We start from the raw sequence: 24,438 nt of genomic DNA, 5'->3' as shown, positions 1-24,438 counted from the left end.
GTATGGCTGTGCTGGCTTTTCTCCCATTCAACAGCTTGTCTTACTCTATCCTAGTGTCTTTCAAACTGTGTTCTGTGGCTCCCTGGTGTTCCACGATAGCTCATCAGGGGTTCCACAAAGAAATTGGGGGTAATGGCAAAGTGGGCTAGGATGTAATGCACTGCCATTGCCAAGCCAGGTCACCTGGCTTCATGTCATTCCTGAGGATAGGGGTATGAGCTCCATGGCAGAAGTGATCTGAACTATGCAGTTGGTCTAATAAAAGATATCACCTGAAAAAATCCTTTTCTCACAGAATTCTGAACTGTCACATCTGCTACATCACTCTAACATTACCATAATATGCAAGTTTAAAGCAATTTTCAAATTGGTATGTAGTCTAAAGATTTTGTGCATTAGTCTATTAAAATGTGTGAAGTTACCTCTTTTTATCCTTAACATTTTGGATGTCATAACATGAAGCAGAGCATTCTGACCTAGTTTTGACCTCAGTGCGGAGTGTAAGTCTGCACAGCTCTTGTAGTTTTGCCCTATGATGTTCCTTTCTAGAAAGGACTCCAGGATTGGACTAGATGACCTTCTGAGGTCCCTTTCAAACCTAATTTTCCATGATGCTATAATAAGACCCTCTTTTCCTTTTTTTTCTATCCAGTTTTGGAAAGACAGGTACTATCAACAAAAAAAAAGTGCAAGAATTTCTTGTGCCACCCAAGTGAGAGAAATCTACCATGTAAAATTGTCAATAGCATTGAAGTCCTGATTCTTAGCTTTATTGATTTTGAAATTTAGGCCATGGGATTATGACTGTTTACCATTGCCAGCGGCAGCACCCTCAACAATGTGCTTCCCTGTTTACCTGCTTCCATATTAACACTGTTGAGCCGTGTTGGTCTAAGGGCATAGGCAGACATGGGATTTACCCAAAGAACCTTATCTTTTATTAGACCAACTCAAGTAGTTGGAAAAATCTTCTTTGCAAGCTTTCGGGTATGGCTGTTTTGGGGAGCATGGATTTACCATATACCAGCCAGAAAGACGGGCTTAAGACCATGTGGAGGCATCTGAGGTCATAGCACTGGCACCTCTTGGACTACATCATTCAACATAGAGACCTGAGGGACGTGCTTGTCAGGAGGGCCATGAAGGGATCTGAAGATTGGTGGATGGCCTTGTGCACTCTGTGATTAACATCCACCTGGCACCAAGACACTGGAAGACCCAGAAGGCCACCCAAAGAGAGCTGAACATTTTAGCTCTGAAGGACCCTAGACAGTGGGAGGAGCTCCAGGCCCAGTTGTATGGTGAACTGAAGGAAGTCTCTAGTGCTGACGACATCTCCATGCAGGCACACTGAGAGCAACTCAAGTCTGTTGTCCAAGACGCCTGTGCCCAGACCATTGGGTTTACATCATGATGGAACCAGGACTGGTTTCGTAGATTTCATAGACATTTGGGCTGGACGGGACTCCGAAGGGTCATCAAGTCCAGCCCCTGCCCCAGGGGCAGGAAGTCAGCAGGGATCCCAGCAAGATAAGCATCCAAATGTGTATTGAAAGTGTTTGATGTCAACGATGCTCAGATTTACAATCTCCTTGAGTGAAAGCATGCAGCCTTCATCACCTAGCAAAGCCATCCACAAACTCAGTGAAAGACGGCAGTGTACCACCAGCTGAAGGCTGAGTTCCAGTGACGCATCTGTGACATGAAGAACAGCTGGTGGGTGGAGAAGACGCGTGTGATCCAGGGCTACACCAGCATGACATGCATAACTTCTTCCAGGCTACCAAGACAACCTACAGACCCCACTCCATTGGACAAAACCCCCTCCACAGGACAGCTTCCGGCTTCTCAAGGATGATGACACCATCCGTCTGCATTGGAAGGAGCATTTCGAACTCCTCCTTAACTGGGAGTCCACCGTATCAGAAGAGATCCTCCCAAGCTGTCCCGCAGCGCCCTGTGGTGGATTCCCTCAGTTATCCACCAACCATGGGAGAGTTGAAGCAGGCCATCAAACAGATGAAAACTAACAAAGCCTGCAGGCCAGATGGTATACCTGCAGAGGTCTACCATGCTGGTGGTTTTTGGCTCACATCACAACTGCACCAGCTTATCCTCCACCTTTGGGAGATCTCTGGGGATCTCAAGAATGTGACCATCATGACAATCCATAAGAAAGGGGGACAAATCTGACTGTGGGAACTACAGAGGATTTTTCTCTCCTGTTCATTGCAGGTAAGATCCTGGCCTGCCTGAACTGCCTTTGTCCTGTCACTGAGGAGATCCTTCCAGAAACCATTCCGACCGTCTCAGGGCACTGTGGACATGGTTTTCATTACCAGGCAGATCCAAGAAAAATGTTGGGAACAAAATCAAGAACTGTTCCTTGCCTTTATTGACTTCAGCAAGGCTTTCAGTTCCTCAAATTGTGAAGCTCTGTGGACCATCCTGCAACACCTTGGCTGCCCACTGAAGTTTGTCACCATGCTGAGGCTCCTGTATGACAATATGACTGCCACCATCCTGAGTGGAAGATGTGAAACCAATGCCTTCTGCATCTGGACTAGAGTCAAACAAGGTTGCGTAATCGCCCCCACCTGTTCACCTGACCGTCATCACTCACTTCATACGAGATGATCTACCATCCAGCGTCGGTATCCAGTATAGACTGCATGGGAAGCTTTTCAACCTTGGGTGCTTCTGAGCAAAAACAACTCGCCACCAAAGACATCCATGACCTTCAGTTTGCAGACAATTGCTGTATGATGGCTCACTCGGCACAAGATGTGCAAGCAACTCTAGTTCTCTTCAATGCTTAGTATAAAAGACTTGGCCTGTCCTTGAACGAAGGCAAAGGTTCTCCACCAACCCTCCCCAGGCCAGCTGAATATCCCTCACTCTATCTACATAGATGAGGAGGCTCTGGAATACATGGAGCACTTTCCATATCTCAGCAGCCACCTCTCTCAACAGGCTACCATTGATGAAGAAGTCCAGCACCAGGTCAACTACGCCAGTGCCGCTGCCTTCAAGCTGTGACAACATGTCTGAAAATAGAGATGTTTGGAAGCTGGCAAAGGTCCTGATATCTAAGGTTGTCGTGCTGGCCACTCTCTCTAGTGCAGTGAACCGTGGACCATCTACCAACACCACATTAAGATCATTGAGAGCTTTCACCAGCAGTGCTTATGTTGAATCCTGGGGATCAACTGAGAGGACCGCTGGACCAGCACAAGCATCCTCCATGAAGCTGCGTCCACCAGTATTGAAGCCTTGCTCTTGAGAAATCGACTCCAATAGACGGGTCACTGCATCCAGAATGCCAAGAACCGCCTCCCTCACCAGATTCTTTTGTCTCAGCTGTCCGTTAGCCAACGTTCAAATGGCAGCCAAAGGAAATGGTACAAAGACATGCTCAAGGTCGCCCTTGAGCACAGGCATTAACACCAATGGCCGGGAGGAGCAAAATGCTGACCGTTCAGCATGGCGCCACCTGGTCCACCAAGGCACACACCACTTAGAGGCCCAGCAACTCGACACCAAGGCAGAATGATGGCGGCAGAGAAAGGAGAAGGAGACCAACCCATAACATGCCTCCATTGCTGAAGAATGTGTGCATCCAGAATCAGGCTCCTCAGTCACCTGAGGACACTTCAAGCCTGGTGGAAGTCATCCTCAACTTCAAGGGACTGACAACGATGATGACCGCACCCAAGCTGCTTGCAGTCTCCTGGCTGGGCCCCTGCTGTCCCCCATGGAGCACAAGCTACTTGCAGCAGGCAGTGGGGAGGCTGTGAGAAGCTGCACTTGGATCTGTGGAGCCCTATCCTGGCTTGTTGCCAGTGGCAAGTGCACGTATGCCTTGAGGTGGATGGCGGGGAAGGGGCTGGGGTTGTACTGCCACAACAAGGACTGGGCCTCTTGTGGCTCCCCCACCATCCACCCCAAGGCATGTGTGCCAAGCAAAATGCATACGTGCCAGGGGTTGCCTACCCCAATCTAGAAAAATGTCCAGAGGTTGGTACTACAGGGGCTTCCAACTTTCTCTGCGACTAAGAGAAAATAATTAAGCACTATTGGCCAGATCCAGGAAAGCTGTAAGTACAGCTGAAATTTAGGTGCCCAGGTCTAAGAGAGCAGTTCTCAAAGATGAATATCTAATCCCATGGGTGTTTAGGGTTTTGCCAGTAATGTTATCTAGAAACCTAAAGTTGGACTAAAATGCGTGTCCAGAACTGCCTGCATCTTGGCTGATCCAATCATTTAGGAGCCTATCCCAAGCCTACAGCAATTTGTGATTCACAAACTAGGTATTTTCATGCTTATTTCAGAGCCTGTTGTGAGGGATGACATGTCTAAATATTCTGAGATCCTTGCAAAGAAGATGTAAAAGTTTTTTTCATTAATAGAGGGAAGAATCTTTGACAGAGCTGAAAAAGTCTATTTTGACCTGAAGAGAAAACATGAATTAAGATGTTTAGGTACAGCCTAGGCTGTGTTAGTGGGTGCTTATTGGCAATCCCTCTGTGTCTATATGTGCCTATAAAACAAACCACTAATCATTTAGTATTATAACCAAACCTATTTATTTACTTGGCATCTTGTTCTAATTGCAAATTTCTGTATTCTTGCATTGCTTTCACATGACTTCTGTGGCTTAAAATGCTTTGCTTTCTATTTCAAATTTGTAAAAGGCTAAGCACATACTTGTGCATGTTCTTCCTATCAGACACATGTGCCTCCTTCCTAGGTTTATTAATATAATCTGGATTCAAGATATCTTCCATAAATTATGCCTTGGTCTTTCTGCCCACTAATAACCAGATTTTAGTGGAACAGTTGATATTTTGGTGGTTGGAAAGATGGTAGAGACTGAGGTAGTTGTGAGGCAAAAGGAATTGCATTTGGCTTTGCAAGTTGTGGTTGGGAGGGAAGTGCTATGAAAGATGGCATCCAGGGCCATGGTCCAGTTGGAACTTCCTGTTCAAGTATGGGTGCTTTGCGAAGTTTGAGTGTATCCATTTCCAGGTCAGTGCAACTAACAGTTTGTTTCAAATGTAACTGAAGTGCTGTTTAAAGATCCATTGAATGGCTTTGCGGTGGCAAAACAGATCCCTCCATATAAAACATTCTCAATCATGTCAATTTTGTATTCTGGTGACATGGCTTCAGCAAAGTGTGGGCTAACACTTCTGTTAGGCACTCTTAGTTTATTCAGCACTTCCAGGATTTCATCTCTTGCACACCAATTCAACATTCTGTTGTCATTTGTACACAGAATGCTGTTGTACCAGGAGATTACCCAGGTCTGAGGTTGGTCAGTATAATGTTCTTGGGACCACTGGAGTTCAAATATTTAGAAAGCTTGTCGAAGAATAAACTGATCCTTTCTCTCCCACAGCAATGAGTGATAGCTATTTTTTGTTCTAATGGTATAAATATGGCATGGAATACTAGTGGGCTTCAAGAGTTCAATGGTGAAAGGCTCCCAGATAGTCAGTCCCTCTGAATCTGCAGCAGAGAGTACAAATTCCTGAGGGGAATACTGGAAATCAGTATCAAGTGGATAGCCATACATAGTTTGGTGGGATACATTAAACTGCAGCCAGCTTTCTGGCCCTGACGGTGAGCCATCAACTGTGTTTATTCCAAGGGTCAACTGAGTTGAGTTGCCATCTTCCTGATCAGAAAATGTTTCAGCAGGTATTGAAAAATGGAATTGGCATCCTATAGTTGCTGTTAGGAATTTGATTGCATTCCTGCCTTCTGGGAATGAATTTTTGACCTAAATAAAGAAATAAAATGAAAGTAAGTAAAAAAGGGATAAAAATAGGTTGACTGTAAGGGAGCAATGGCAAAGAAATGTTGTAAGAGTCATGGCGATACCTTCTTTAAGACTTTTTTTATGGTAAAGCCATCAACTCTGCTTCCCTAGCTGCTTTCTCCCTTGCATCCTTTCTTAAAGTCCACAAATTATGTCTGTTTCATGAAATATGTAATTCATGCCATATGTAAAATGCTTGTATCTAAGCTGAAACTGACACAGAGCCCTTTAGTTACTTCCATCTTAGCCACTTGTAAACTATATAGTTGATTTGGGGTTTCTATAACATCCATAATGTTTACTCTTCTCTTAGCTGAGGTTTACTTAATCCTCTCTGTGATAGTCGCACTGAAATATCACCAACCAGTGAAAACCTTAAATGTGTTATGTAGTATTTTGTTTTAGAAACTATTTGGGACTTCTCTGTATTGAGGGACATACTTCCTGAATACAGGCAGTCCTTGAGTTACAACATTTTTTGAGTTACAATGTTTTGCACTTGTACCGTTTCTAAATTGGCACCCTGTTTCAACTTTCTGACATCAGTTTTGACTTTACAACACTTGATCTGATGTGATGCCATGCCAGTGAACAAGTTGCTGTGTCGCCCATCTCCCTGGAGAACGTCTGTCCAAACTTCCTTGGACGCTTTCTTTAAGAAAGCAGACAAGGCTCCAGAAAAACCTGCAGCCAAGACTCCTGAGAAGACTCCAGCCAAGAACCCTTCAAAAAATCCAGCAGAGTCGCCTCAAATAAGTCCTTCCAAATCAATATGATTGCTATTTACAATATAAATACATTAATGTAGCTATATTACTCATCTATAATTAATTGATTGAGTACAAAATTCTAAGTTATTTTTGGTGAAAACAGGGTATTGGGCCTTGGTTCAATTCCCCATTTATAACATTGTTTCCTATGGGAAAGTCAGTTCCGAGTTGCAGCATTTTGTCTTAAGATGCCATTTTCAGGAACCAATTGTGTTGCAAGTCAGAGGACTGCTTGTACTTCAAATTTGGTATTCAGGGTACAGATTAACCACAAACTTAAATCCTCAATTTGAACTATTTTTCATTGTTTTGGGGTCCCTTTTCCAATGCCTTTTAATTGATATAATCTGACTTTAATTTTTGTCTATATTTTTTTGTACTTGCGTAACAGTAATCTGTTGTCCCATTTAAATGGGAGGAAAGCAGGTTTGGGATTTTTATTTAGTCTGTTTTAAATTGAGTGGTTTTTAAAAGGGACAACTTTATAAATATCTTGGACGGACTTTATACTTCAGTTCTGAGATGCATATAATTAATTGTTCTCTCTCAGCCACTCAACGTAGGTTCTACCATTAAGTGCATACTTCAATTGATGAAATTCTCAGGGGAACCCAGGATTCCCACATTGATGCATCCATTTCACTGCTGCTGTAATGTTGATATTAGTATGCTTTGACCAAAATTTTGCTCACTTGTTCTTTTTTGTTTTGCATGTAATTTTCAAAATGCGTCTATTTTAAAATACATCTATCTGAAGAAGAGTCCTGTGTTTGACCCTCTTGCAACTTTCAAGCTACTGGCTGAGCACTGTGGCTTGTGCCTGAAGCAGCAATTGAGCTGGTTCAAGGTAATCACTACAGCAGCTCTCTATCTTGATGAGCTTTGTGGTGTGGAAACAACACTTTATTATATACAGAAATTTATAGAACTACTTACAGTGAAGAAGTAACAGTCTTTTCACTGCCCTTGTACTGGTATGGTGCCTAGCCCTGTTGCTGTCCTGCCACACCAAGGAAGTTCCTGCTGCCTCATCCAGACTGTGACAGTGGCAGAAAGTGTGGCATCCCAGGAAACAATCTTTTCTATAGTTGGCCTTCCAAAAAAAAGGTCTTACTGGTGGTGTGTGATATGAGGAAGTAATTGCATGATTGAAAACTTAAGGAAAAAGTTAGACATTCAAATTCCATGATGGAATTGAAGGTGAAGGAGGAACTTCTGAGGCCTAGTGCAGGAAGCCAGAACTCTTAAGACTAGACAAAATATATGTTCTGATTTCTCTGTACAGTTTGTGTTTGAAAAAATGAGCTACTCTACACTTGGGAGAGAACAGTTTCCTATGTGTATCTCTTTCAGACTAATTATGTGTGTTACCTTGAGTGATGTCCTGAGGCATCTGAGACACAGAAGAAAGACGGTGAATCCACACAGTTCCCATAGATTCTAATGACTCATATATAGGGAATAGCAAGCTGTCTGTATCTTGGTAGAACAATGGGGGTGGAGTCTGTAGCAGCTCTGTGGAAATGACATGAGTATTTTGTTACAGTGTTGGGTAAGTGTTGTTTGAGGTTATTTAACTCCTCTGTCCTGACTTTCCCAACCTTAAAATGGGGATGAATGCAGAGGGGTTGTAAAACTCTGTTCACTCCTTAGTGTTTACAGAGTACGCTGAAAGGATAAGGAATATAAGGCATTAGTTATTTTACCTTGCAATGAGTTGATTACTTTGGTTTCCTTCTGAAAATATAGTCAACCTAAATAAAGTGGTGCAAGCACCTACTCTGGATACCTTTAAGAAACACTTGGATGCTTATCTTGCTGGGGTGATCTGACCTCAGCTGACTATCTGCCCCTTGGGGAGGCAGCTGGATCCGATGATCTCACAAGGTCCCTTCCAGCCCTAATATTTATGAAATCTCTCTTAGACCCTACCCCACTGGCAGGACATCTCTGATTTGGGTCAGAAAGATACTTTTGAAAAGTAACAAATAGCTGGTGCCTCTAAATGTGCTGCTGGTATAATCCTTCTGGTGTTATGTTACTCTGCTGCAAACTTTATGGTTGTTTATAAAAGTCTGAATAGTTGAAATTATAGTTTCATTATCAGTACATCCAAGTATGGATTATACAAAAAACATCCTGTTGTACAAATGAGAAGTGATATTAACTGTAGTAGCCACGGCTATTTCTGTGGTATAAGATATAGTGTTTGACATTTTATATGACTAGGGTAAACTCTCTGATGTTTGGCAAAATCATTCTTGTTTCAAGGCATCTGTCTGTATCAAAGTCCTTTGTGCTGCTAGGTAAAGCACTGAGAATAAATTTGTGTTATGAACATGATGTTCTCATAAGAACTAAATATAATTGTTAGTCTGGACAGCTCAAGCATGTCAAAGGCAGCAAAATCCACTGGCAGTGTAAACACTGGGGCAATTCCAGAATAGGATTGAACTGTCAGACTTGATTCATGAGAGACTCCACTGGGGAAAGTGCCACTTAAAACATCAGAATCAACTATTGAGGCAACAGCCATTGAGCTGTATTCTTTATCCCAAAGGGTTGTGTCCCTATGGATTACAGAAAGAACTGATGTTTTTACTTCAGTAAATGGAAGTCCTGAGGTCTGTGGTGCAGTCATAAAAACTTTCGACACCTGTTCATAGCCATTAAATTGTTTTTGACTTGCACTGCTACTGCGTGAGAAAAATATAAACACATCATCAATGGGAAGAGTAAAAACCAAATAGCATGGCTGGTTTTACTGAAGTTGCTGTGTGTGATGCTGACAGCTTTCCTGGAGAGAGAGCTTCAGTAAAGAGCATTTCAGGCTCTTGAATTTGAGTGTAAACGGAGGTGTTCTCCTCTTGGGTGCTGTAATCTGGCACTTCTGAGACTGACAGTTCTGGCAAAATTGTTTAAAGTCACCTTTCAATAGAAGACACTTTTGGCAAGATTAGAGGCCATTTGTAATATGTCCTTGTCATTAAAGAGTGAATAGATGTGGCAAACTGGATTTTACTGGCTGTTTCAGAGATGTCAAAAGGAAGGGCTGATTGCAAATGCTGCCTTGATGCCTCTACACAGTGAGTATGCATTCAACTTTATCGCATGAGGTTGTGGTTGCTTTAATACTAATGGCATGCTAGAAACAATATCATGCAGCGTCTCCAGTTCTTTTGATGGACTGGTTGCTGTAAGGATCAAAGAAGGGGAAAGTTCAGGAAAAATTGAGAAATCTTGAAAAATAAGAGAGAATAATGGGTCAATCAGAAATCTGTGACAGGTCTGTTTTTAAGATCCCTAAATACTCTTGGCTTGTTGCATGGATTTCACTCTGTGTTTTATAGCTTGTGATCACTGTGCTCCCTTCAAAGGAAAGTGATAAACTCTAAGCAGGCATCACTGCCATCTGTGAGTGTATGTAAATCAGTAGTGGAGGTGATGGATGACTGATAGTGTCCCCTCCAGTTTGTTGCATGGTTGAGTCTAGTCAGTTTCAATGTAGGAGTTGGTGTAATCTTTAATTATCTGTGTTGTCTTCTAGGATGGTTTTTTTTCCCTCTACTTCTCTTTTAAGTATTCTCCAGCCTGCTGTTTTGTATCCTATCAGGTGTGAGAAATCATGTGAATCCACATTGCGTCTTACAACTTGAACAAATTCAGAGAGCATTGCAAAACCACACCTCACAGCCCAGTAGAGTCCAACATACTGGCTCTCCATGAAGCTGACCTGTCTGATGTCTTCAGCCAGTACTGTTAGGTTTGCAAGCTTCCATTCAGCAAACCCCTTTGTGTACAGAGGTTCACTGAGGAGGGGTCTAGATGGAGATATTCTGCCATGGTGGCCAGAAAATAGAGGCGCTGTTGAAACTCCAGTGATTCCACTGCCACACGAAGGAAGATCTCAGCAGAGATGACAGAAACATCCCCTGCACATCTGCCAGAACTGAAGTTCAAAAAACATAAGAAGTCCTCTGCATCTAACCTCCCCCTTTTTATATGAAAATTCCTGTTTTGGTTTAAGACTGTAACCTTATGCACATAATTTATTTGGGAAAATTCACTTCTCTCCAAACTTCTTATCTGTGTAAACTTGGGCTCTTCGTTCCTTTCAGATGAACCTCATTTGAATGTGTATTTAGTTCTATGATCTTATCCTAGCCTCACAACAATCATCAATCACTGCACTTGCATTTTTCTTTTCTGGTGCTTTCAGCTATTGGTTCCTTTCTGTTTAAAGAACACTGTGGTGCTGCTTCAGTAATAGCTCTTTCCCCTCTTAGTTAATAAATAGGTTGCAAATATTTTTTTCTTCTGTGGCTTGGGGACATGACAAATAAATGTCCCTTTCCTTTCTATCTCTTAGCTCTTCACTACTGGCAATTTTAAGTCCCCATTATAATGTCTTCTTTCATTTCAGATGAAGCATGTCCCCAGTCCAGTGCCTACCATTGACTTCAGTGGGCTCTAATCTGATCCCATGCACTTTTCTACACAGGGGAAGTTAACATGAAGAAAACTAGAGTGTGAGTTTACACGATCTATTCTGCATAACCACCATATGAGTTCTAAATGGATGCATCAGGAGTACCTTTGTTCGAGTTGGATGCATCAGGAGTACCTTTGTTCGAGTTGGCTTTATTCCATTTTGAAAGCAAAACTACCTTGTATTTAGTACTCACTAAGAATAACAACCAAGAGACTTAGCATAGAACAGCATAGAACATTATAAACAAACTGTACATCTCCTTCCCTTGATTCAGTCAACCCCACCCCACCCCCATCCCTGATCCTTTTCTGCAGCTTCATTTTTCCTTAAAAGGCCCTGCTTTGGGGTAAATACATTGGCAATTTGTGGGGTTGGTGAAGTGCATTTGGAAGTTTTATTGACATGAAAGAATACTTACATATGGGACTTGGGCTGCTGTGTTTTGCTATTGGGTCTCTGTCCTGAACATGAAGGGTAAAATTTACACTGGCTCTTGATTTTGGAACACATGTGGCTCCATAGGCATCTACATTCAGGTGGTACTCTCCACTGTCCTCTCTCATGGGCACTCCTTGTAACATACTTGTCTTGGGACTGTATTCAAGCCATCTTGGCACATCTGCACCATTGGCTAATGTAATCTGTTCCACAAGAGGGCAGAAGATAAATTGTGTTCACAGGGCAGCTTTTTGGTATCTACTATATCTCAAAACTCTGCATAAAAATTCTGCTAAAAACACAATTATAAATTCTGCTAATAACCTGCCCATAGCTCTGTTAGAACACCTGGAAGCTGTTTATTTTTTGGCAATACTCCATATTTAAGAGCATGTAATTATAGTATCTTCATCAGCAAACATCAGAGACTGAGTATCTAAAAATGTTTGGGGTTTTTCTTCATTTTTAACACAAATCCAAGTAACAAGGTTAGGCTTTAAAATAGGCTTGTTAAAAATCTCCCTCTGTGGATGAGCTCCACAGTGAAACCATAATTAATTAGATATTACTGCAAAAATATAAGGTGCATAATACCCCCCAACCCTGTGATGGATTGCACTAAGGAGAGTCTTTAACAACAGCATTACCTTGTACTGAGTTATCTTTCCCTTAAAGACAAAAGCTGGGACTGGATAAGAGAATATTTGCCCTGTAAAAGTTACTGTGTCTGGGATTCTTTGGAGGATCTGTACTTCTTCACATGCATTGTTTGATTCCTTGGAAACCCCAGTACATATGTTTATGTAGAAAGATACCAATAAAAAGAGCAGAGGTAATGTTGCTAAAACTCGCCTCTCCATGGGCAAACAGGACCTGGTGATGGGAAACCTGCCATCAGTACCAATGTGTGGCATCCATACCCACTATGTGAAAATCTCCCCGAGGTAATCAGACACTTCATTTCAATTGAGAACTGTAGGGGGAAAATATATATGCACATCAAGTGAACCAGCTGCTTGTCCTGGATAAGAGAGGCTTTCAGAGCTTCATGTGACTTAAATAGCATTAATTAGGACCCACTTGTTTAATAAGTTTTTTGATGAATAATTTACAAACTGACACCCACCTTTAAAACCCCCCCACAATATTCACTATTATCTCTCAGTTCAGTTAAAGATCCATAACAAAAAACAGTGCCCTGCACAAACAGGCCTTTTATGTTTTTTTACCCAGTTTCCTCTAAACATGTTGTTGTGGCTGCAGCTGCTTCTGCTGCTCCTGCTTCTGCTTGTCGTGACAAAAGACCACTTAGTTTCTAGGAAAAGAAATACTAGACAAGGGCCTCCCAAGGGGGGCCTTCAACAGCTGTGTTAAAGAAATGCCCAGTACACAGAGCAGTAACCTAACCTGGCAGGTCTTTTCTTATAAAGGTAACAGAGAAAGGCAAGAGTATTGTAAACAAATTAATGCAGGACCACAGGCCACTCATGAGTTAATGTAACAAGAAGTTCTCACCCTTTGCAGAATGCTGGCATTCTGTGGATTGAAGATGTGCTAGTAGGGCATTTGACCTATTACATTTTAAACCCCTTGTACTCAGGAGGTAAAATAATAGCAACAATAATTAAAATCAGTTCCTGCTGATACAGGGCTACTACAGAGCTGTACATGGGTTTAAAGGACATCTTTTGCCTATCCAGAGAGAGTTATGATGTACTTGTTCTGTGTTGGCCAGGTCAACAAGGTTTAGAAGAGAGCATGTGCTGAAACCATTCTTAAATGGTACTTAATACTGTTAAAGCCTTTCGCTCTCCAGTGTAAAACTGTTCAGGAAATGCTGGTTCAAGCCATAGGGCTAAGTACAGACAGTCAAAAAGCCCAAGGCTGAATTGATTCAGTCTTTGCAGGTTAATTTAAGCTGCATAGATTAAATCAATAACCAAGTGAACAGGCATTCTCTTTTGATTCTGGAAATGCAGCCACATACCTGCAGTGGCTCAGGCCAGAACCTGGTGGGGTGCTAGAGCACGCCTTCCTGCTCAGCTGGAGGAGACAGCTTGGTCCAATGCTAGTTCACCTCTTCTTCAAGGAGCCCCTTCAAGGAGAATGGGGTTTGTTGGGGAGGTGCAATGTATCCTGGGATGCTAGGGGACTATGAGTTAACCTGAATCTGGGGGGTGGGATCTGGGACAGAAGTTCAATAAATAGATTTAATCTAAATCAGTTAAGTCTAGTACTACATCCATCTAGGTTTATCTTAACCAGTTTCAGCCATTTTGAAAGCAGTTTATGTGCCCTGAACTTCTGTTGTGTTACAGATTTTGAACCAGTTTTCCATCACTTATACCAGTTTATATGTAACTTCTGTCCCTAGCCTAGAAAGCTGATTCAGATGTTCATCCCTTTTGGATCTTTTGGATGAGTCCTTACAGCACAGGCAGTAAAATTTCTGTTTAAATATAGAATGTTTTCTTGAGAAAGGAGTTGCTGCATTTAACTCACTTTTTGTCATATCTTCCTCTAATAATCCTTAAAAAGCCTATGATATGTTTTGAAGCAATTTGCTTACATGGTAAGCTGGGTACTTGACCATTAGCTAGGACTGCTGTGCCACCTCTTCTAGTAGATTCATGTCCTGAGCACTTATTAAATATTACCATAGAACTGCATGTTACTCATTGGTATGTTATTCAGAAAAGGTAGGAAATGTGTAATTCTCTGTTGCTGCCAAATTGGGCTGAATCCAAACCAAATCCTTTTTGATTGGTCTTGGAACTGTGGAGCAGGACACAATTCTAAACCCACAAGCCTGCCTGAAATCCAGATATCAGGTGGTGTATATGAGCACTTTTCCTATTTTGGTCCATCTTTAATTTCCATTTAATTTGTGTCTTGACAGGCCTGTATCACCATTTTAGTCCTAAAGAAATGTGTTGTTCAGTTGTGATGCTACAGTTTGTGTAGGAGATTATAAACAACCAAAAAAAGAGAAAAAAGAGGGGGGGGGTAAAAAAAATGGAGCACATTTTATCCCTGTGTAGCGCCTGTCTGTAACTGCCTGTTGTCTTATTTTCAGATGGTGAACAATTGGGGAGAACAGCCGTTTAGTATACTGCTTAGCACAATGGAGCTCAAACTTTTTGGTGCTGCTTCAATACCATTAACAGCCAGCCTTGCCAACACTAATATTTTAAATCATATATCATATGATATTGGATAGTTTTTCTTGTCCTGCATGCTCCAGAAGCTCTAGGAGATTGCTTGAGAAACCCAGCTTCCTTTGAAAATGAAGCAAGCAGCTATTGCACATGATGCAAAGAAAAGCCTGAAAATGTGAGCTGAGTGAACTCTAAAGACTCAGAAATCAGAGGGTGAATATAGGGGGAAAAACAGTCTCAAAGTGTTTCAAAAGATTTGCACATGGGGCCTGACTCATGATTTTTAAATGTTTGGGTTAGGCAGTGCTAACAACCACAGATCTTACCTCCTGATAATTCAGCAGGCAGTTTCATCATGTTTGGCATTCCAGTTACATTTTGGAAGTCTCCTCATAGTGCTCTTCTCAGTCTAGTGATCTGCTCTGTAGAGAACAACTAAAAAAGTTGTTTGTCCTGTTCCTTTGACTTTCAGCATGTTCCAAGAAAGGCCACTGTGCTTGAGTTGCTTAGTAACACAGACAGATGCACGGGCAGGTTGGTGCTAATTCCTTTGCTAAATGTCTGAGATATTTTTGTTTAGATGGTTGTAATAACCATCTCAGATATTCTTGCAAGATAGAAGCCTAGTAACTATTGGTGGTGCAAAGGGCAGAGATCCATGAAACATACAAAGGAAAAATTATGTTTGGGGTTGTGTAGCGTGAAGATTCCTTTGTGTTCAAACCAGATGCAGCTCCCAGTGTTACAGAACCAGTCCTACTTATCATTATACACCCTCTAACCCTGGGGGTACCACACAATCATTTCCCAGTTATTTTTACTTTACCTTACCCTCATCAAAAGTTCCTATTGTTGGCAAGTCCTGCCGTGCCTGTATGATTTAAATTAACAAGAAATAACAAGGGAGAATACAAACTATCACTTCACGGGTTTGCGTTTTTCTTTTGTGTCTGACTGAAATTGAGTGGTATTCTCCAGCTGTTGCTTTTCCACTTGGCTATAAGCAGAAGCGCTTGATAGAAGCTGGCTAAGAGGCAGCCACCCTGGCTTAATGCATATTACAGAGCATGTCAGAAAGAGGCTTTGTGAGATGCTTCAAAAGAAGCAGAGTTCATTTCATTCACCTCTTTCCATTCTGAATGGAAAAAATGCCTATAATATTTGCTTTTTTTAAGTTTTGAGTCCTCTGCTTTCTCTATCCCTTCTTTTCTTTTGGTGAAAAATGGAATCGGGAGTTTGGGGGATACAAATGTAAAAAGAAAAAAATAAAGCAGATGAGGGGAAAACACAGTTAAAAAAATTCCTTTTTCCTCACATTTTTTTCCAGTAGAAAAGAAAATCAAAGTAAAAGTATTGCCTCCCTTTCTCTACCACACACACCCTGCCCTGTCCCCACATCTTTTCTAAGATTTGTCTACACATGAAATTTTATACCAGAATTAGCTTTCAATTTGTTTATTTTATTCCACTTTGTAAGGAGCTTAGACTAATAAAAAACCACTTTAAGAGTATCAACACTTACTATTTAGACTGTATCAGTTTACCTATACTGGCATAACAGATGCAACTTTTCCATGGAGATGAGCCCCAACTAGTTATCTTCCTTTTCCCATCTCTTCTAAGTGGGAAATAGGGAAGAGTTTAAAAAAAGACCTGAGAGAAACTCAGTGTTTTCCCAATGTTTTGAAATTGATTTAACATTTCTTAACTTTCTTTTTTCCCATTTTTTCCCTTTAAATTTTTTTAAAAGGAAAAGAAATAAATAAAAGGCTGTATTTAATGCAAAATTAGATTATACTTCATTTTTGATGAAAACCTATATTGATAAAATTCTTGATGAGAACCCTGTGGTATTCTTATGAATGAAAGTACACAAAGCACTTGGTGATGATTATACATAGGGCAGAGAACTATCACATTGTTTCAGGAGTTTGTTTGGCATAGGGAGGGAGTGTAGATAAGGAGAACTCAGGGTTCTTGTCCCAGTTCTTGCTAATTCTTTATATGACCTTGTACTTCACTTAAATGGGTAGAATGAGAGAGCACAAAGTTTCTTATAACAATGTAGTTGTATCAGTAGCCTTTAAAAAAATTCTCAGTATGTTGTGTTTCAAATTATTCTGAACAGTCACAGGGCAAACATAGCTGGAAACAACAAGCTTGCAGCAGCACAGTGCTACTTTCTTTTCTCTATCCCATTGAAAAGTGTGGAAGCCTGGACTGAACTGAGATTTATACAAAAAGTACAACAGGATGGAAGCCAGTGTACCAAGTTTCAACTTTGTGTGATTTTTCAGGGGGCAGTTTATGTATCAAACAATTAAAACAGAGCTTATAATAGATGTGCTGACAGAACCTTATTAATAGTGCCTAGTTCTACTGGGCTCTGCTTTTATTTTCATTTGGTGTTGCTGTCTTCTCCCACAACACTTTCAGACAGGTTGTTGTAATATCCTAGTGACATTTCTGTCTCACTTAATGGACTTGTTTAACCCTGATCTTAACAGATGCAACAATTCTGGACAGAACTGCACCCTCTGGCACCAGCTCTCAATTTAATTCAAAACAGTTTGCAAAATGCAGAGCTGGAACTTTTCCCTTCCGTTGGAATACAGAGGCTTTTATTTGTTGTGCTACAGTTCAATTTTTTTTAATGTGACAGCCCCTTCTGGTTGGAGGAAGTGAAATTATATTTCTCATGAGTTGATGTTTGTAGACCTTTCTGATGAACATTATAAATTAATTAATGAAAACAATAAGAAAATAAAAATTAGACAGCAAATTATTGGCTTATGATACCTTTGTCTGCGCTTGCCACTATTTCATGAGCCATCGGTATGCCCCAACTTTCTTTCCTGCCATGTCTTTGATGTTGTTATTATTATTATTAATAGTAAGTTTAGATATTGTTAGTCAGGCGGGTTATTTTGCTTTAGTTTGGTCTTACTGCAACCTTTTAATGGGGCTCACGTGCAGGTTGCATCTACAATTTAATTCGCTTATTTGTGTATACAACAAAACTTGAAGTTAGATATCCAGCCACAGTTTGGTTAAGATATTTACTTTTCTTTTTCTTTTACAAATTTGTTTAAGTTCCACACACAGTCAGACAAAAGATGTTCATTGCATACCTAACTTTGTAGTTCTTCATGCACAAAATGACTTTGCTCTTTAACAGTTAAAACACAAATGAACTGCACTTAGTATTAATTAACTGGCTCCCTCCCAGAATCTTCTTTCTTTCCTTTTATTTCATTCAATGTTTCCCCATTTGAAGAGAGATCTTATCTCTTTAGATCTCTCTGCATGAACTCTGTTTATCTTTACTAAAACCAGTCACCAATCTGCCTGCTCTTTTACCTGTAAGCTTGAATCTTCCTGATAACCAAACAAAACCAGTCTTTTAATATAAACAGAGTTTTAAAAAAATATATTTTTTTCTTTTTTTTTGTTACTGTTGCAGATGGAAGTCCCGAATCACTCGGAGCCTTTCCAGGAATCTGCCCCCTTGCTCCGTTCCCTCCAGAATTAAATGAGCACAATTAGCTTCTCCACAGCTCCTCTGAAGGATCCCTCCTCGTTCTCCTCTCTTCTCTTCACTCCTCACTCCCCTCTTTCCAGACCTAATGTGCCACTGCTCCCTTCTTCTCTCAGAGTTTCTGTCTTAATGAGGCAACAGCTCCGAAAGTGGCGCTCTGCGTTCTCCCCTGTCGTGGCCACACTCGCACTCACTTCTTTACAGGTGGTTTGCAAGGAGCATGGGGGAACTTGATTTCTGCCCCTCTTTCTCCCTTCGTCCCCGCTTTTTTTATTATGCATGTTAAAGCAGCAAAAAAAAAAAAAAGAGTCCTGAAAGAGTAAATAAAAGTTCAGGCTGTCTCTACATTTAAAAAGTTAGCTACATTGCAAAAGTTGAGAAAGTTGAACAACTGGAAAGGGGAAAGGGTTTTTAGACACATGCTCACTCTCCCTCTCTCCCTCTCATATGTTTTATTAACATGTGTCTTAACCATCAGTGACTAATTTAAAATGTAGATGCTTGAAAGCCTTTGCTGAAAGATCCATGATTAAGGTACAGTAGCTCACAATGTAGCAGGCTTACCTTTCAGAGCTTGGATTGAGTCCCAGGCTTGAGATCCTGCTGTTTTAATTGGTGGAGCCCATCCACTAATCAGGAGGCAGCAAAAGCAATAAAGTCATGCCCCTTTCCTGAGTGGGGGGGAGAAGAGCTCCCCTGGACCTGACTGAAGACTGTAAACTGTCAGGTCCAGAAGACTTCAGGGGCGGAGCCCTGGAGCGTATTAAAGGAACTGCGTGCCCAGCACGAGGGAGATGCGTCGGGGACAGAGAAGAGAGAAGAGCGGGGCTTAGAAGAGCTGAGGAGAGCTGCTCAGCAGGGCGAAGCAGTAGCCCAGAAAGAGCTCCTGAAGACTTCTATCAGTGTGGAGCAGTGGGTAGCTCTAGTGGTTAGGCTCTTGGTGTGCAGCACGGTGCACAGTGTCAAGACCCTAGGAGCTGTGTGAAGTGGCTTGGGTTTGCAACCTCTGGCATGCAGCCAGATACATGGTGCACAAAGTAGGATCTTTGGAGCCCCTTAGGCAGCTCAGGTCCACAACCCCCAGCATGAAGCTGGGAGCTTGGTGCAGGAGGTGCTGCACAGAGGGTGAGAGACACTGGGAGCCAATCAAGGTGGCTCGGGACAGCAGCTTGGTGCAGATGACGCTGTCCAGAGGGTCCAGGAGCAGACCAAGCCCTGGTGCTGCACAACCCCTCCAACCCCTAGCACAAGGCGAAGCGCCCACTACACACAGCAGTGCATGTGGCCCTAAGGAAGGCCAGCAGCAGCAGAGTCGGGCAGCAGGAAAACCCAGCAGGGAACAGAGCTTGACCTGGAGAATGAGAGGCAACTCTCTGGGACTGTGGTATAGTAAGTTACCCTGGAGAGAGGGTCCCAACAGGGGAGGGGGCCCCTAGGATTGCGAAGGGGCACCACATGGGCCACTCCTCGGTGATAGAGGGGGGAGCTTAGGAGTCTTTGGGGTCTCCCTCTCCTTTTCTTTCTCCCCACTTCCTTTCCTGTAGTGGTAACTTGGGAGTGGGGCCTCTGTCCTGTGGGGCACCCAGTAGTCTAAGGATTGCGGGTTATATTTGTAGACCGTGCCTTATAGTTTATGTGAATACATTGAAGCAATAGTTTGTATATTAATAGAGTTATAAGCAGGGATCCTGGTTTTCCATTTCCCACAGAAAAACGGAGAGAACCACGGATTTCCCCTTTTTATCAGAGAAGATGCAGATTTCTCCTTTTAGCAGAGAAACTCATGGATTCTCTGCTTTTGCAAATAGCTCTGCAGGCTGGTTGAGCTCCAGCCTGTAAGAGCTGTTTGCAAATAGGGTGGCAAACCCCCGGCCCTGCCCAGAGGGGGAAGGGTGGGTCCTGAGGCTCTCAGTCAGCCACAGCTCTGCTTGGCTCAGCTTCACTCTTCACTTTTGCAGCCTGAGATAAGTGGGGTTTGCAGGGGCCCCTCTGGCAGGGCTGGTGAGTCCAGGAGCTGGCCCTTCTGCCACTCAAGCAGGCAAAGCAGCGGGGGAGCTGGCTCCATGCTGCTTCTGCAGAAGCTGCCTGCTATTGGGGGCAGGGAGCTACAGACTTGGGTCCCTGGCCTCAGCCCTGGCAGCTGGGGGCCCCCTCTAGCAGGGCTGGGGGGCAGGGGCTGTGGGTGGAGGCAAGAGGCATGAGTAGGGTGGGGAGCTATTGTGGGGGCAATGAGGGGCACAAGCAGGGTTGGGATGGCTTTGAAGGCAAATGAGGGGCACCAGCAGGGTTGGGGGGCTCTGCAGGGGCTTGGCTGCCTTTCTGGAGCACGGCAGTACTTTCTGTCCTACTGGACTGCATCTAATAAATCCTCTGTGATACTACAAGAAGCAACCTGTCAGATTTGAGAGTGGGCTGGAACTTCTGTGGCAAAGATCAGTGAGCAGTAGCTGACTGATCCGGGCTATTCAAGCATTTTCAGCCAGACATGAGGAAAAATCTCAACAGAAGAAGCATCAGAGAAAAACAAGCAAACAAAATGTTGTGGCCCAAATCATTTTCTGCTGAATTTGGTACTAATTAAAGTAAAAGACTAGTAGCCACTAGAGCCAAACAAAACAGTAGGTGCTGCAAATTCTTTTCCAACACAGCTCTATCAGTTGACCTCAGTCTTGACCTGTGTCAAAACTAGGCACTGCAGTTCATCCCCATGAGTTCTGTGATTCATATCCTGTTCTTAAATAGAAAAATGAAACCACTAAAAATGTTGTGGCCTAAGCAATAAAGTAATTAGGGTGGAGCAACTGGGGCAGCTGCCCCAGGTGCCAACTTGGTTAGAGGGGAGAGCATGGAAGAATAAGGATTGCTGTTGTAGTCACACTGGCAGCGCCGCAGGATCTGGAAGTCACTGGTGCTTTCCACCCCCCATGTGTCTCACTGCCCTGGGCACCTGGGTGCATTGTTAAGCCACTGGGCCTAAGCTACCACTGATACTTGTTTTGTTTCCAAATACAAAGGCAAATGCAATAACACATTGCAGCTAGCCTTCTCATGGTAAGATCATGACTTCAGTTGCATAATTGCTTTTGGCTTGAAGCAAAATAATAGGAAAACATCTCTGTTTAGGTTAAGAGACTATTCTCACAAAAAGACAAAAGTAATTGCAGGAAATTTAGATTATCAAAAGTAGGAGGCTAGCAGCAGCTTCCTATCTTCATTCTAGGCACCAAAAAAGTCCAATTTCAGGAAAGCTAAGCACACAATTTTGTGGTCAGCTGAGTAGCTGGTTATTCAGAACTCCTGGAAATCAAACTACGTATCTAAAGACCTAAATATGGATTTAGAAGCCTAACCTTAGGAATAATCTTAGTGTAACCAAAATAGGAGGGAGTAAGGGAAGGAGGCAGGAAGTGTGTGTGTGTGTGTGGTATCAGTCACATAATGAACACTATTAAATTTTTTTCCAAGGAACTACCATGCTATCATGTCAGAGATACCACTATAAATTCATGTCTAGGTTTCTTTATATATCTTGTTTTTTAAACTATAAACACTTCAAGGCTGCCACTGTATTTGTATTAACATTTTTCTCTAGTGCCATTGTGGGCAACTTGGTAAATATTGCTCATTTACAAAAAGAGGAGCGGGGGCTGGCCTGCATCTCAGGAAGTCACATAGTTCAGCCCCCTGCTCAAGGTAGGATCATTCTCACCATGTGTTTTTCTAACCTGCACTTAGTCTTCCAAGGATGGAGATTTCACAACTTCTCTAGGTAATCTATCCCAATTAACCTCTTAATTAGGCTGGATACTAGGGAAAACTGCAACTCTCCCTTGTTGCAATTTAAGCCTGTTGCAACTTGTCCTGTTCCTAGTAGGCACACAGAATGGTTGATTACCATCCTCTTTATAACAACCATTTGTATTTGAAGACTTATACCGGATCTCCCCCTTGGTCTTCTTTTTTCTGGATTAAATAATTCCAGTTCTTCCAAACTTTAAGTTGTATGTCATGTTTTCTAAACTTCTAATAATTTTTGTTGCTCTTGTCTGGACTTGTTCTGATTTGTTGACATCTCTCGAAGTGTGGTGCTTCCTGTCACTTGCATGTGATAGTGCTGCTAATACATCCCAGTAGGCTTTTTTTTAGTAACAATAGCATACTGCTGACTCATTTAACTTAACAGCCAAGACCACTTAGCAGGCTACAGACCAGATCTTCTAAGTCCCTCAGTGCCTTTTTCCAGTGGGCCAGCTTGCTTCCTTCATTGCTCTAGCATTAGTTCTGCAGGAGGCTGAATTTGTGGGATAAGGCCACCAAAGATGTTGGCAGAGTGGATTCATAGTTTCACAGATGCTAGGGTTGGACGGGACCTCCATCAGATCATCAAGTCTGACGCCCTGCCCTGAGCAGGAAAGAGCCAGATGCTTATCCAGCCTTCTCTTAAAGACCCCCAAGGTAGGGGAGAGAAGCACCTCCCTTGGAAGCCCATTCCAAATTCTGGCCACCCTTACCATGAAGAAGTTGTTCCTGATGTCCAGCCTAAATCTGGTCTCTGTCAGTTTGTGATTGTTTTTCCTTGTTACTTGTTACCCCAGGAGGTGCACTGGTCCAATTCCTTGCTACCGCACCCCGCCCCCCCAAATGAATTTGTAGGAAGCCACAAGATCACCTCTCAGCCTTCTCTTTCCGAGGCTGAGGAGATCCAGGTCCCCTAGTCTCTCCTTATTAGGGCTTGGCCTGTAAACCCTTAACCATACAAGTGGCCTTTCTCTGGAACCTCTCTAGGTTATCCACATCCTTCTTAAAGTACACCGCCCAAAGCTGGACACAGTACTCCAACTGCAGTCTGACCAATGTCGCATAAAGGGGAAGTATCACCTCCTTAGATCTATTCATCATGCATCTGCTAATCCAGGATAAATTGCAGTTAGCTTTGCTGATGATTTTGTCACACTGACAAGTCATGTTCATCTTGGAGTCCTCTATGACTCTGAGATTCCTTTCTGCTTCTGTGCTGCTGAGAGGGGCATTCCCCAGCCAGTGAGTGTGCTCAATATTTTTATGCCTTAGGTGCAGCACTCTGCATTTGTCCTTGTTAAACTGCATCCTATTGTGTTCAACCCACTCTTCCAACCATGAGTGACTGGTACCTCCTGAATCTGGGGAGGCACCCTCAGAAGCCACCGACTGTCAGGAGGCACACCAGCCCTACTGACAGCATCAGTGTTGGCCTTCAGGGGGGCACATGGACCCCCTACAGGTCGCCTATGCTTCCAACCTGTCTAGGTCCACCTGCAGTCATTCCTTACCCTCCTGGTGTGTTCACTTCACCCCACAATTAAGCATGATCCGCAAATGTGGACAGAGTACATCTCACTTCCACGTCCAAGTAACTGATGAAGACATTGAAGAGTACAGGTCCAAGGACCAAGAGCCCTGTGAGACCCCACTGCTCACATCCTTCCAGGTCAATAATGACCCATCCACCACCAACCTCAAAGCTAACTTGCCACCCACTGGCCTGTGTAAACATCTAAATCACAGCCTCTTAATTTATTTATGACAATAGGGTAAGATACCGTACTGAAGGCCTTCCTAAAATCCAAGTAAATGATATCCACTTCTACTCCGGTGTCTAAGCATTTTGTTACCTGGTCATAAAAAGAAACCAGATTAGTTAGGCATGATTTATCTGCTATGAACTCATGCTGGTTGCCTTGCTGCATTCTTTTTCCTGCTGAACTCTCAAAAATATGATCCTTGATAATTTTTCCAAAGACTTTTCAAAGGGTAGAGGTGAGACTAACTGGCCTATAATTACTCAGATCCTCCTTCCTCCCTTTCTTGAAAATAGGGACCACATTGGCCCTTTTCCAGTCCTCTGGGACCTGACCCAAGCGCAATGAGTGCTCAAACAGCCGTGCTAGTGGTTCTGCTATGACACCAGCCAGTTCCTTCAGTACTCTCGGATGCAGCTCATCTGGGCCTGCTGACTTGAACACATCCAGCCTATACAAGTGACTCTGCACCAAGTCAGCGTCGACGGTTGGTGGGCTGGTGTCACTCTTATGTCCTTCTAAGAACCCTTTAGGAGACTTATCTTGAGCCCTGTTCAGAGACACTGAGGCAAAAAACTCATTGAAGAGCTCAGCTTTGTCCCCTCTGTCTATCACTAACTGCTCCTACTTGTTCAGTAGGGGTCCTATGCTGCCCTGAGC

At 42.7% G+C, this 24,438-nt stretch overlaps 1 pseudogene; it reads right to left on the bottom strand.

The window, feature by feature from the left end:
• Window positions 1–915: 915 nt before the first annotated feature.
• Window positions 916–17,524, bottom strand: LOC149866451 (uncharacterized; annotated as a pseudogene).
• Window positions 17,525–24,438: the final 6,914 nt, after the last annotated feature.

Source organism: Crocodylus siamensis, chromosome 4 (genome assembly GCF_052110815.1).
Source record: "Crocodylus siamensis isolate JL-2025a chromosome 4, ASM5211081v1, whole genome shotgun sequence".
Classification (NCBI taxonomy): Eukaryota; Metazoa; Chordata; order Crocodylia; family Crocodylidae; genus Crocodylus; species Crocodylus siamensis.
This window is presented reverse-complemented; position numbering and strand designations above follow the sequence as displayed.